The 13424-nt window shown below is 37.1% G+C and overlaps 1 pseudogene; it reads right to left on the bottom strand.

Moving 5' to 3' along the window:
- Nucleotides 1–8919: 8919 nt before the first annotated feature.
- Nucleotides 8920–9527, bottom strand: LOC103251160 (annotated as a pseudogene).
- Nucleotides 9528–13424: the final 3897 nt, after the last annotated feature.

Genomic DNA, 13424 nt, shown 5'->3' with positions numbered 1-13424 from the left:
TAGTTGGCTTTTACTATTTTGAGGTATGTTCCCCGTATGCCTAGATGTTCAAGGGTTTTTATCAAGAAGGGGTGCTGGATTTTATCAAAAGCTTTTTCTGCATCTAATGATATGATCATGTGGCTTTTGTTTTGACATCTGTTGATGTATTTAATTACATTTATGGTTTAACGAATGTTAAACCAGCCTTGCATGCCAGGAATAATGCCTACTTGGTCATGGTGGATGATTTTTGAGATGTATTGCTGAATCCGGTTTGCTAGGATTTTGTTGAGAATTTTAGCATCTATGTTCATCAAAGATATTGGCCTGTAGTTCTCTTTCTTTGTTGGATCTTTACCTGGCTTGGGTATTAATGTGAAGTTGGCTTCATAAAATGACTTGGGGAGAGTTCCATCTTTTACAATTGCCTGGAATACCTTCAGTAGGATTGGTATCAGCTCCTCCTTGAATGTCTTGTAGAATTCTGCTGGAAAGCCATCAGGACCAGGGCTTTTTTTTGTAGGAAGCTTTCTTATTACATAGTCAATTTCTATCATAGGTTTTTACTACTCTTATTTTCAACAGCAATGGGGCCACATTGCCTTCAGTAAGTGAGAAATCTAACTTTAAATTCACTTCATAAATGTTTTCCAGGCATAAATCAAACGCACTAGCCCATGTTCCCTATAAAACAGACTGTGAAATATTATTTGCATGCAAATGCTTATTGGAAGAGCATGATTTCAGAGAATATCAGGAAAGAAAGGAAAGCAAATAAAAGAGAGTGTGCTACCATACTAGTTTGCCAGTAGCTTTATTTTTTATTTACTTTTTATTTTTATTTTTTGAGTTGAAGTGTAACTCTGTTGCCTAGGCTGGAGTGCATTGGCACGCTCACGGCCACTGCAGCCTCGGCCATCTGGGCTCAGGCGACCCTTCCATCTCAGCTTTCCAAGTAGCTGGAATTAGAGGCATGCACCACCATGCCCGGCTAATTTTTTTGTGTGTGTGTGTGGAGATGAGGACTTGCCGTGTTTCCCAGGTTGGTATTGTACCAGTGAGCTCAGGCAATCCTCTCGCCTCTGCCTCCCAAAGTGCTGGGATTACAGGTGTGAACCACTGTGCCCAGCTTGTCAGCAGCTTTAGAAGGAAACAAACCTAGTTACTAAGTCCCTCAATTTTTCTGCTAGCTGCCTCTTAAATCCTATCTCTTTTTGTACACACAGGGCCTTAGTTTTCCCAAACCAGCAGGTGGTTTTATGTGGCTTCTCCAGGCAGCTGCTGAGAAAGCCAGAGCATGCTTTGGTTTGGTTAAACGTCTGGTGTACTGCTTTGGCTCCTACTACAGGGAGTGCTTTGGAGGATTTGTTAAATCTGACCTTTGTTGTTAGAAGATAACCAAAGGTGTTAAAACCTATGATAAAATTAGAGGTGATGGCCAGGCTTTGTGAGCAAAGGAATAGCCTACGTAGTCACTAGCACCGCCACCCGCGATCCAAGAGATTGACAGGCCAAGTGAATCTGGGAAAGCAAATAAGCTAAGTTCTTTGAAAGAACCATCACTTGGTAAATATCTACTCAAGGATACTAGTACTAGCTAGCCTCTTAGTGACTTGAAAAATGAGCTCTTCAAAGAGGCGTAATGATTCAGAAAAGCTACAGAAGAACTTGAAGATCCGGGACCTAATATATAACGAAGAAAGTAATTCACCAAAAATCTGAAGTGGCAACACAACAGGGAACAATATTAAATAAATGGAAAGATGCTACAGAAATTTGCCCAAAATGAAAGTTGGGACATGATTAATAAATCTTTGACACATCCACTATGTATTAAAAAAGGAAAAGGCACAAGTAGGATGAAACGACCATTTTCTAGAGGCAAACTGGGAAAACGAGAAGTTTATTGACAAAACTAAGTTATTATTTACCTTTCGAACAGTCTTTCTTTTATTTTTTTGTCTTTTGAGGTTTTGGGTCTTCATAAGAAAATAATTTTGTTTGTTGCATCACCCACTTTCTGGGGACAAGTATCTATCTAACCCCACAAAAACATCTTTTCTTTTACTATGATCTCAGCACTGATAGCAATAACTTAATGATCAGACTCTCCCCTGAAATAAATTTGACAAGAAATATCAGTTTGGGGCCAAAAATAACAGTAACAATAGAGCTTGTTTAACAGTCACCTTGTGTATGGAGGACATAAAAATAGTATATTAAATACAAATTTACTTCATTTCAGTGTTTGTTATATGTTTAGTGAAGTAGCACAGGAATATTTTCTGTGTGTATTGTGAGCAGAGCTCAGGGAGTAAATAGGGAGTAAACTTGGGTATGAGACGGGAGCAGAAGAAAATGAGGCAGAATATTTGTCATCATTACAAAATAAATAAAATAGACAAATAAATAGTGAACATACTATAATTGTAGACATTTTGATCAACTGGTCCAATTAGTTTTTTCCTCTAATATTTCCCTTTTATAAATATATGTCTATTTTTAATTAAAGTAATGCATTCTCATAGTTAAAACTAAAATAGCACAAATGAGCTTAAAATGAAAAGTAACAAGTCCCTGTCTCCCACTCCCATCCCCAATCCCACTTCTAAAGACAAATACTTTCATTTCTTCTGGTGAATGTCCTCTTGTCTCTAATAATGTCCTAAGACATTTACTCAATTCATTAATTTTGACATTATCTATTGCTGCTATGATAGATGTTTTAGTGCATGTGCATTAAAACTACTTCCACCTACATACCCACTTCCTAAGTTTCATAGTTATATTAGTATTTTTAGTTTGTTTGTTAATTATTTAACTCAAAGTAATATTCTCAAACCTCTGTTTCTTGTTCCACTGATGTTTCATCGTTTTTCTTAACTGTCATTTTATAATATTATTACAGTCCCTCTACCCCAACTCTCTGCCCCACTGATACATCCTAACTTCTGTTTTCCATATCTTTATTTTTATATTGTCAAGACATCTTGGTAGGGTTCCTAGAAATAATCCTCATTTATAGAATTTAGGGGCCTCCAAAAAAAAAAAAAAATGGAACTTAACTACAAATGTTTCTTTCTTTGTTCACCAAGTTGTTCCCTAGGGGTCAGAAGACATAAAAGTAGGTTTTATGACTTAAAATAGCACAATCTGAATGCAGATGTCAGTGCTTGAAATGTAAGCAAGGGGATGGCTTTTAGCTACATGCTTTAGAAATGCCAGTCAATTCTTGGCCATAGAAAAACCAGTTATAACCCTAAACCCTCTCTGGCCATCACTCATGTCTAGATAGCAAATAAGCACCAATTACTTTAGGTTGCTTATTCCAGTCAGTAAGGAAGAGCCCTCTCTTCAGGACAGCTTGATGCCACAAGACGAGTACTTAACCTATTCTTATTGCAACTGATTGACACCACTGATAGAATTCCTTCAAAGCTGTGAAATGGAGACTCAACTAAGTTGATAACTTACGCCTCTCTGGAAAAAAGCCCATTCCATGCTTGTCTTCAGCTTAAGCATTACTCTACACGAAAAGGTAAGAAACTACAAACTTTAAAATTTTTCTTCATTTGGAGATCCTCTTTTTTTTTTCCCTCCACAGTAGCTTTCAGGTCAAGAGAGATAGAATTAAAGCTTGATTTTGATCTTATCCTACTCAGTGGTCCTGAATCTGTGTACAAATTCACATCCCAAGTTTCACCTCTGATACTAGTAAATTAATCGTTATTTAGACTAAGATAGTACTTTTAAATTCTGTCCTGCAATATCAATGAAATCATCTCAAGGCTATCTAAACATTGATTATAAGAGCTGACAAACCAAAAACAGTATTTATGTTATTATGACTATGTAAGTATTGTTTACCACAGAGCACAGGAGAGGTCTGTGATTACCACTCCCTCTCTATGGTCTGAATGTATGACTCTATTGCTACTCAAACAAAAAAAATTTTAGCATTAATTAAATTTATTCACCTTTATTATATTTCTTCATTTGCTCAAATTATACTGCCCTTTAATTTGCTTTACTGGGCAACAGTTGCTTTTTCTACATTTTGTTTGGAATTTTCTAAGATAACTCTTAGATTTTCTTTGCTTTTTTTTTAAGCCAGAAGAAATGTAAGCCATTTATACTATTCTATAATATTTATCAGCTTTTTTTTGAGTCGGGGTCCTGCTCTGTTGTCCAAGCTGAAGTGCAGTGGTCTGATCACGACAAACATGTCTTACTGCAGTCTTGGCCTTCCAGGCTTAAGCAATCCTTTTACCTCAACATCCCGAGTAGCTGGAACTAGAGGTGTGTGCCACCACATCCACCTAATTTTTTGAATTTTTGTAGAGATGAGAGCTAGCTGTGCTGCCCATGCTGGTCTCAAATTCCTGGGCTTAAGCAATTCATCTGCCTTGCCAGGTGCAGTGGCTCACACCTGTAATCTCAGCACTTTTTGAGGCCAACACAAGAAGATTGCTTGAGCCCAAAAGTCCGAGATCAACCTGGACAACATGGTGAGACCTCATCTCTATAATAAAATTTTTTAAAAATTAGCCAGGCCTGGCACCATGCCTGTAGTCCCAGCAACTTGGAAGGCTGAGGCAAAAGCATTACCTGAGTCCATCATGTTGAGGCTGTGGTGGCCATGATCGTGCCATTGCACTCCAGCTTGGGTGACAGTGAGACTCTAATGACTCAGAAAAAAATAATAATAATAAAGGAATAGGTAGAAATATAAACAAAAAGAATACCTACTTAATATCTAGTCAATATAATCTCTCTGAATTTTCTAGAATTTTTTTAGTCCTTAGGGGGAGGAATTTCTTCAGCTATGCTTGTTTTCACCTGCTGTGGGCTCAATACCTAGTACTTTCTATCTAATCATAAATTGTATCTGTTTTTATGCCTATTATAACTAGGAACCAATTTTATTCCTTTGATTTTCCATTAAAATTCTGTGATTTCTTATTAATGTCAAAATATATCTTTTTGCACTTTAGTAAATGCCACTAATTTTACAGAATATCGAAATACAGTTTTGTAGGACAGTAAAAAGATCTTATATTATTTTGTGGGTTGACTTGCATGTACAATTTCAATCACACCAGTTTCTGAGAGGTCAATCATCTGTAATTTAGGAGAGATTGTAGTGTTGGAGACTTTTGTAAAATCCATTTCTCTTACTTTTGAGAGTGCTTGTCTACTTGATTAAAAATAAAAATAAAAAGGAAACTAAAAGAAGGAGGCATTTCTTATCTTGTTTCCTACATTCAAATGAGAAGATAATGCCTGTTGGTTTTTTTGTTTTGTTTTGTTTTTTCCTTTCTGGTGATGGGAGACAGCCCAGGGTCTGGAAAACAAACGTATCTAAGAGAAAAAGCAAATTTTACTGTTTTAGAGCCCTGAACATTCACCTACTATATTTTACAACCAGCTAGCCATTGCAATCATTAACAAATCTTCTTGGGACTGCCAATTTAGTACTAGCTTATAACTGGTGGCAATACAGTATGTTCAAAGACAAATGTGTCCCTGAAATTGATGTGTAGTTTGGATACATATAAGGCTGAGAGATACAGTTTCTACTTCTATTTCTTTTTTTGTTCTTCTTTTGTTCTTTTTCTGTCTTACTTTATTTTTTCTTTTATTCTTCTTCCTTCTTTCCTCCTTTTTTTTTTTTTTTTTTCAACGACAGAAACGTCATCTAGGACAAAGCCTGTTTGTGGCCTGTGTTTAATGCAGTGCTCAAGTTATGGTGGAGGGTTGGATCACAAACTGTTTATCCCCTTAAATTCCTTCCTGACTTAAGCACCTCAGTCTATGTCATTACTATCTTGATTAATTGGTTTGGGCCTCTCCCCTTGTATCATACCAGAGAAGAGAAATGAAGACAAGAAGAACAGAAGTAGATAATATTTTTACAAGCTCTTCAAGTTCAGTAGAGTTGAATCTATTAATTGAGGTCGTCAAAAAAAAAAAATCTTACAAGATTTCAGTTTTTTTAAAAAATTTAGGTCTAAATAGTAGGGTTTTGTTTTTTTTTTTAATTTAGTCCTTTATTGCAGGTAGATGTCAGCTTTTTTTTCTTCCTTTCTCACATAGAACTAAATCACAAAAGACTATTATAGTCATCAATAAATTGTCACCCTAACAACCTTTTTAGGAAATGAAATTTTTTTAAAAATGCTTTAAAGTAAGGGGAAGGGGACAATTTTAGGTGATAAGAAGATGTGGAGAATAAAGATTAAGGAAAGTATCTTTAATTTCACCACCTTTATTTTTACCATGACCATTCTGAAATAACTTTACATCTCAGCCCAAATCAGAAGTGCTATAGAGTTATCTTTATAGGTATAGATTACAAAATTTATATTGCAATATATTATCTTATTAATTAGTATATATAATGTTAACATATAGTATATATATATGTGTGTATTATAATGATTTTCTATTTTTATAATAGTTACAGAGAAATGATGATTAAAAAAAGTGTTAGTTTATGGCTGGGAACTGTGGCTCAGTCTATAATCCCAGCACTCTGGGAGGCCGAGGAAGGTGGATTGCCTGAGCCTGTGGGCTCAAGACCAGTCAGGACAACTTGGCGAGACCTCGTCTCTACAATAGATCAAAAATTAGCCGGGCATGGTAGCACACGCCTGTAGTTTCGGCTATTTGGAAGACAGATGGAAGGATCGCTTGAGCCCAGCAGAGGACGCTGAGGTGGCCTTGAAAGTGCCACTGCACTCCAGCCTGGACGACAGAGTGAGACCCCATCTGGAAAAAAAAGTGTTAATTTAAACTGTTAGGCATGAAGTTATGAAGACTATGATAATGCAGAAAAACAAAAAGCTACTACTAATATTAAATAAAAACTATATATGAATTTATGAATTCAGAAGAAAAAAGACGAGTGGAGAAACCTCTTAGTTATGGAGAAATAAACCCTCAGATGGAGAGTTTGTAAGCTGAGTCCCATAGTCTAGGCGTTGGGATCATATTTTCCAATATATCAATTTGATGGAGACATTTTATGGGTCAGTTTCACCTTTGAATTCTGAGAGGAATTCCTCTACCAACTCATCTACTCAGAAGCTCAGTAAAATTATTACTTTAATGGTCACTGATGGGAGTGAGTGGGAAAAACTCATTTTTTACCAGTCATCAAATTGAAAAAGCCAAATGTGTTAGGAAATATCATTTGCTCTTCCCTTTCTTTTTTTTTTTTTTTTTCAGTTAAACATTTATTGAACAAATGCACAATAAATGAACAAAGGGGAAGGGGTGTTTTAACCTGAAAACACAACAAACAACTTCAAATACTCAGAGGACTGTCACACAAAGAATGAAAGACTTGTTTAGTGTTTCTCCAAAGGGCAAAACTTGAATCAAGAGATAAATATAAGCAACCTATAGGCTGCAGGATGGTTGTTCAAAGTGTATCACTTAATAGCTCCTTTCCCCATATTCCATACTGAGATAGGAAATAGCTAGAGAAAGGCTAGGCAGACAGACAGAGGAGTCCTCTGGCAACGATGTAGTGAACTCCTGTCAGGTCTCTCAGGCTCAGCTTTGGTAAACAAGTTCCCCGCAAGCTTCTCAAGCTAGAGCTAAAGTTTTCACTGCTAGGATCGAAAAGCAACCAATCAGCTCACAATTAGCCCCCTTCCTCTTGCTGATTGGTCCTTAATACTGACTAATCAAAACAACAACCACTCACAGCTAGTAGGAGCCAATCAGCTTGGACTTAGGGCTATGTAAGCACCAGGTTTGGGCCCCAGACTGGCAACCGCTTCAGGTTTCCTCCTACCATGGGAGCTTCTCTGTCCTCTCAATAAATTCTGCTTACTCACGTTTCCAGCCGCATCCCGCATCCCTCATTCTTCCTGTGCATGAGGCAAGTACCTCAACCCTGAAGAATTGCAACCTGAAGAGCTGCAGAAGATCACTGGAGCCAAAAAGCCATGTACCCCAGAGGCTGGCTTGCTAGCTGAGAGTCAGCTGAACCAGGAGTGCTGCTGGAAGAAGACAAAACTCCGAAGCTGAGACACCCAGGGGGCTAGGCTTGTCAGCCCACCAAACCAGCAACACTCTCAGGGCTTGGCTTGCCAGCCCGTTAGAGCTGATACTTCTGGGGCTAGGCTTACCAGCCCCTTGACGATCCTCTCTGGGGCTTGGCTGGCCGACCCATTGAGCTGACACTCTTAAAGTTCAGGCTGATCTGAAAAATTCACATCAGTACTTGTTTACCTTCTTCCGAAAGGAGACAATACAACTTAATACTTCTCATGAATGTCTTAAATAAGTCCCATTTTCATTGCAAGTCCTCCACTGCCAGTAATGAGTGTACTCACACTACTGAGAAAAAATCTGAAGTTAACAAGCTAGTTTACTATGAGAATGGTTTATTTGTTCCTCAGCTATATTTCTGTATTCGGCATCAGTAGCTCTCAAGACATGGGGAGAAAAGAGAGCATATTCTACAAAGAAAGTGAATCACAATTTCCAGCAATCAGATATTGCCCCTGGGGACAGTTCTCCTCAAACTCCAAATGAATCACTACAACTGTCAACCAGTGGTATAGATAAGAGTTTGGCCTGTGCTGGGACAGGGAAAAGAAAGTTGACAACCACTGTTCTGAATGAAAGAGGAGATCTTATTTTAGGAGTCACTAGAAAATATAAACTAAACACAATACTGATGGGTTCCATCCAGATCATTAAATATTATGAAACGAGCATTGTTTCAACAACTATTCATCATAATGTTTTAGGATCAAACAAATATAATATACCTTATATTATATATGTACCTTATCTCATACACAGTAAGGAATGCTGAGGTGCTTAATCCATCCAATAAATTGAAAATAAAAATTTTACATTTTTTTATTTGTTAGTAGGCAGAATTCTGAAGGTGGAGCTTGAACTCAGTGTGAAAAATCAGTTTTCAAGGAGAGCCACATAATCGGTCAGTCTGGCTAACTACTGTTCATTAGAGATTGGAGGAACTGGTACAGGCGCTGACAAGGGAATAAACTTATTAAAGGAAGCATCCAGATTCCCTGCAACTGGCTTTCTGGGCAGAACCTTTCTTGTGGTGTAGTCAGCTTGCCATGCTTGTTCTGATATACCTTTCACAGTCTCTTCTACAGGAAGTCCAATGAAGGCTGCAAAGTTATTATTGAGGTGTATGCTTGGGAGACCAGGGCAAAGGCTTGTCTCCTTATTGCATCTCTAAATGTTTTCAAGATTGGCTGGACTGTCTCAGACCACTGGTGAGCGTTGATGGTTGAATAAATCCCAAGGAAATAGCTCTGCCAGACTCTTTGTCCTACTGACCAAATTCCCCCAAGTTCAGAATTTGCAGATTTTATAGCAGGTGGTATTATTTTCCAAAGATATCTTGCATTATTCATGTCATTATAGAGCAAATATAAAGCTAGAAGCTGACCATACACTGGGGGTATAGCAATTCCTTCAGGAGTCTTGAGTTCCTGGTTCTTGCACTGATCCAGCAACTTTTTGAAACTGAAGGCACTTTCCGCCATCACCATCACTGTCTACTCTTCCTTTTATTATCTCTTTTTTAATGTATATATCCAAAGAGGAGGACACAATAAACATGTTTCCAAAAGCCACTGGTCTTCACTTTTTTCCTGAGTTTCTCTCTAAATAACCTTAAGGGAAAATTTTGTGAAAGACCATCCAGGTAACCTTAATTAGGGCTCTAAAATGCAAATCCAAATGGGAGACATTAAGGGAAAAAAATCAAAATTTCTTGTTTGATGCTATATATTTTCTCCTAAGGGTCTGAAGCAAGCACCAGTACAGTTTTCATAGAAGCTTAAAAATGCTTGCTATTTGTTACAAGTAAAGGTGGCACTCACATCCCAATGTCAATTTAATAAAAGCTAATCTCACAAATCCCTATAGAAATATAAATATATTTTCACTTTAGACTTAAGAGGTCTATTTCTGCATGTATCGATATTCTGTGCTTTAATATTTAATGATTTTTCTATTCTTTTTATGATTTGTAGGGCAGAGTTCTAAAGAAAACTTTTCTTGAGCATTTTACTTTTTCTATAGCACTTCCACTCATTACTCTTCTTTAACCTCTGGGTAATCTTTGTTTTAACTTGGTGACTCTCCCCTCTTGATTTTGGCTAAAAAAGATTACAGTGGTTCAGTGTTTTTGCTACCTGTTAATTGAATCATTTCTTTTCTATATTTTGCCCACGTTTTTGCATACATCTTAGCTCCACAAAGCCTTATATCTACCAAATAAGTACTTCTACACAAACTCTTTGCCAAAGATATCTTATCAGAAAATTTTACTCAGCCTTTCTTTATAAGTTCCTGTCAGAATTTTTGTTTCTTTTTATCTTGCAGGTGAACAATAAGGTTTTTCTTGTCCCCCTTCTGTTCGAAATCAAACTAATTGCCAGACTCTGAAGACAAGCAGGAAAAATAGATAACAACTCAGTCAAACTACAAGAAACTGAAATGATACAGTAACAATGAGCACATTCTGGACACCCAATATCTATTCTCTTCCCCTTCCACACAAGGAAGACTCTGATTTTATATGTGGCAATCTATCCCTTTAAAAAAAGAAAAAGAAAGAAAGAAGAGGAGAAATTTAAATTCAAAGAAAAAATTCTCACTGTCCTGATCACTCGTGTAGCTACGGATGCCCATGCACCCAAGTTCTGGCTAATTAGATGCAAGCAGACATTCTCTGGATCAAGCGTCTAGCAAAGATTTTTCACAGTAGGGAAACTCAGCCCTCCCATTGCCTCTTTCCCCTCTCCTTCTTCCTGCCAAAAGCAGAGATGCAATGCCTAGACATTCATCAGCCCTCTTATGATCATGCAGATGACATCCACAAACTAAAGGAGCCAGAGCAGAAAGAAACGAGCTGCTACTCCAGCCCTGAAATGCTTATTTCTGGATTTGTTACAGGAGAAAAACCAGAGCCCTTATTTATTTAGGCCACTGAACACAGACTTTTCTATTATTGACAGCACAATCCTTACTGTAGTAGGAAATAGAATAATTACCAGCATTTGAAATGACATTAAAAAAAAATCCTGCCTGAGTCTGTTTCAATGAAGAAGAAAAATTTTTTTTAATTTTTCTGAAGAAGTTTAGTAACCAGAAACAAGTCAGTTTGTTGTTGTGTAAGTCACCCAGCTTTCTTTGGGGCATACAATTCCCTGAGTTGAAGCAACATTTCTGACCTGTCAAAGCAATCTCTCTTTGCCTTCAAGGCACTCAGTCTAACTAGTGTGGTAGAGAATTAAAACACATTTGTATCCTGACTTACAGGGTTGGCAGTCTCACCTTTTAGGTTTTTATATCTCTCTGCAAAGCCCTATAATGTGGTAATCATATATACAGGAATAGCCTTCTGGATAAGGCAGAAGAGTTTCTGAAAAAAAGTCAAACCTTCTCACAAAGACAGATTTGGGCATGTGTGTGTGTGTGTGTGTGTGTGTGTACAAATAATGATTGCTCTAAACATCTATAATTTCCTCTTCTCAATTAATAGTAAGTTACAGTGGCCATTACCCTTAAAAACTGACATTATTTCTTAGCTTGACAGCTTTCTTCTTTTATTGATAATAGTCATTTACTAATTTTCTTCACTGGAAGAGAAGGTTCTTCCCACTGACCCTCCTCCAACGAAAGAAATTCATGTTCATTCACACGTTATCACTCTGAGCACATTACTCTCCCAAACCTTTTCAGGTTATCCTTCTGCTACTTACGTTAACTGACACGGTATAACCAAGAACCTCTGTCTTCCTGTTGGAGCACAAGTAAATCTTCAACTCTTTCAGATTCCTGTGAAATTCCAATAATACATCTGTGTTATCTATACTAGCCCTTAAACATTTTTTTTTTTTTGCTAGAAGTTGAGGTTCCAAAAGAAAACTTACACTTTTTTGAAAAGATGAATCCAACTTCCATTTCATTAAGAATAACCTGTTTCACTCATATAAAATACTGTCTTTAACAGGAAACATATCTTTGCAATCTCTTTACCTAGGAAAGTTTTTCCAGAATTTAAACCGGGAGTCACTTTGAGTTTGGTGAGCTCCTGAACTCTCTTAATAGTTTCAGCAGACATTGCACTTGAGGAAAATTCAGATGTTTGTGTCATGCACTTTAAAAATTTAAAGCTTAGCAATTACTTAATGCCATAATATGGGAGGTAGAACTCCACTAAAGTTTACCTTAGATTCATTAGCATTTCTTCACAGTGACAGTGAGTTGTTTAAATAAAATTAAGGGATTATGTGAAAATAAGAAATTTTCAAGCATTCCAATGCATTAGAGAAGTAGCTAAGTACAATTAACATGCTGTTTACAAAACTTGCCTTATCTAATTACTACAAGTGCCCTGAGGACCTGGTCAGGCAAGGATTTGTTTCATTTAACCTATATGATTAAAATTAATGCATGTTATTCTATATCACTGTTGATTTATACTCTTTTTAAGAATAACCTCAATCTCCTCTCTCTCCTCCTTCTTCTCCTCCTCCTCCCCTTCTTTCTTTCTTTTCTCCTTCTTCTCCTTCTCCTCCTCCTCCCTCTTCATAGAGAGAGTGTTACTATGTTACACAAGCAGGTCTCAAATTCCTGGACCCAAGCAATCCTCCTGTTAGAGTGTTGAGATTACAGACATGAGCAACTGTGTCTGACCTCTCTCCCTCCTCCTAAACCAGTTAATAAGGTTTTATTATTGCTTACCGTTCAAGATCTTTAAATGAAACATTAGATGAAAGCATATATTTATTTACTTTTACCTGATCTCTTTGGATGTAACTATTCACTCTTCCCTTTTTCTGGATTTTCACATCTATTCCCTGCTACTCCTACTCTTGTCTTGCTCCTGTATCACCTCCACTCTAATTCACTCTGTGCTTTGTTGCCTTGTAAAGACTATGTTTCTAATACTCATTCAACTTACTAAAAGTATTACCCATATCACAGGATCTACAGAATTTATTTCAAACTCCTTGGGTTAGAAACCTTATCCCATCACCATCTGATTCCAACCCAGATTTGTAATTCAGGTTTCCTGTATGGGGCTTTTTTGCTTTCTGCTCTGTGTCTTTATTCACAATGTCCTCTTTCTTCTCAGCTCTCAACATTCTTCTTGTCTATTCAGATAAGAACATCTAGGGTATCTTTCAAGTCTCTGTTCTGTACCCTCCTCCTCCTTGGAATCTCTGTTCTCTTTGGTTCTAATTACAGTGCTCATTTTTGCACTTTTATAATATTCAATGGAAGGTAATTAGGGTTAGGAATACAAGTTTTTTGATGAGACAGACTCAAATTCTATTGTCACTTGATATAACCCTGGAAATTTTATTTTTCTCTTCTCTAAAGTGGAAATAACAACAAAAACCTCAGCAACAATAATGTACAGTACA

Source organism: Carlito syrichta, unplaced genomic scaffold (genome assembly GCF_000164805.1).
Source record: "Carlito syrichta isolate Samal-C Ts95f unplaced genomic scaffold, Tarsius_syrichta-2.0.1 Scaffold136583, whole genome shotgun sequence".
Taxonomy (NCBI): domain Eukaryota; kingdom Metazoa; phylum Chordata; class Mammalia; order Primates; family Tarsiidae; genus Carlito; species Carlito syrichta.
This window is presented reverse-complemented; position numbering and strand designations above follow the sequence as displayed.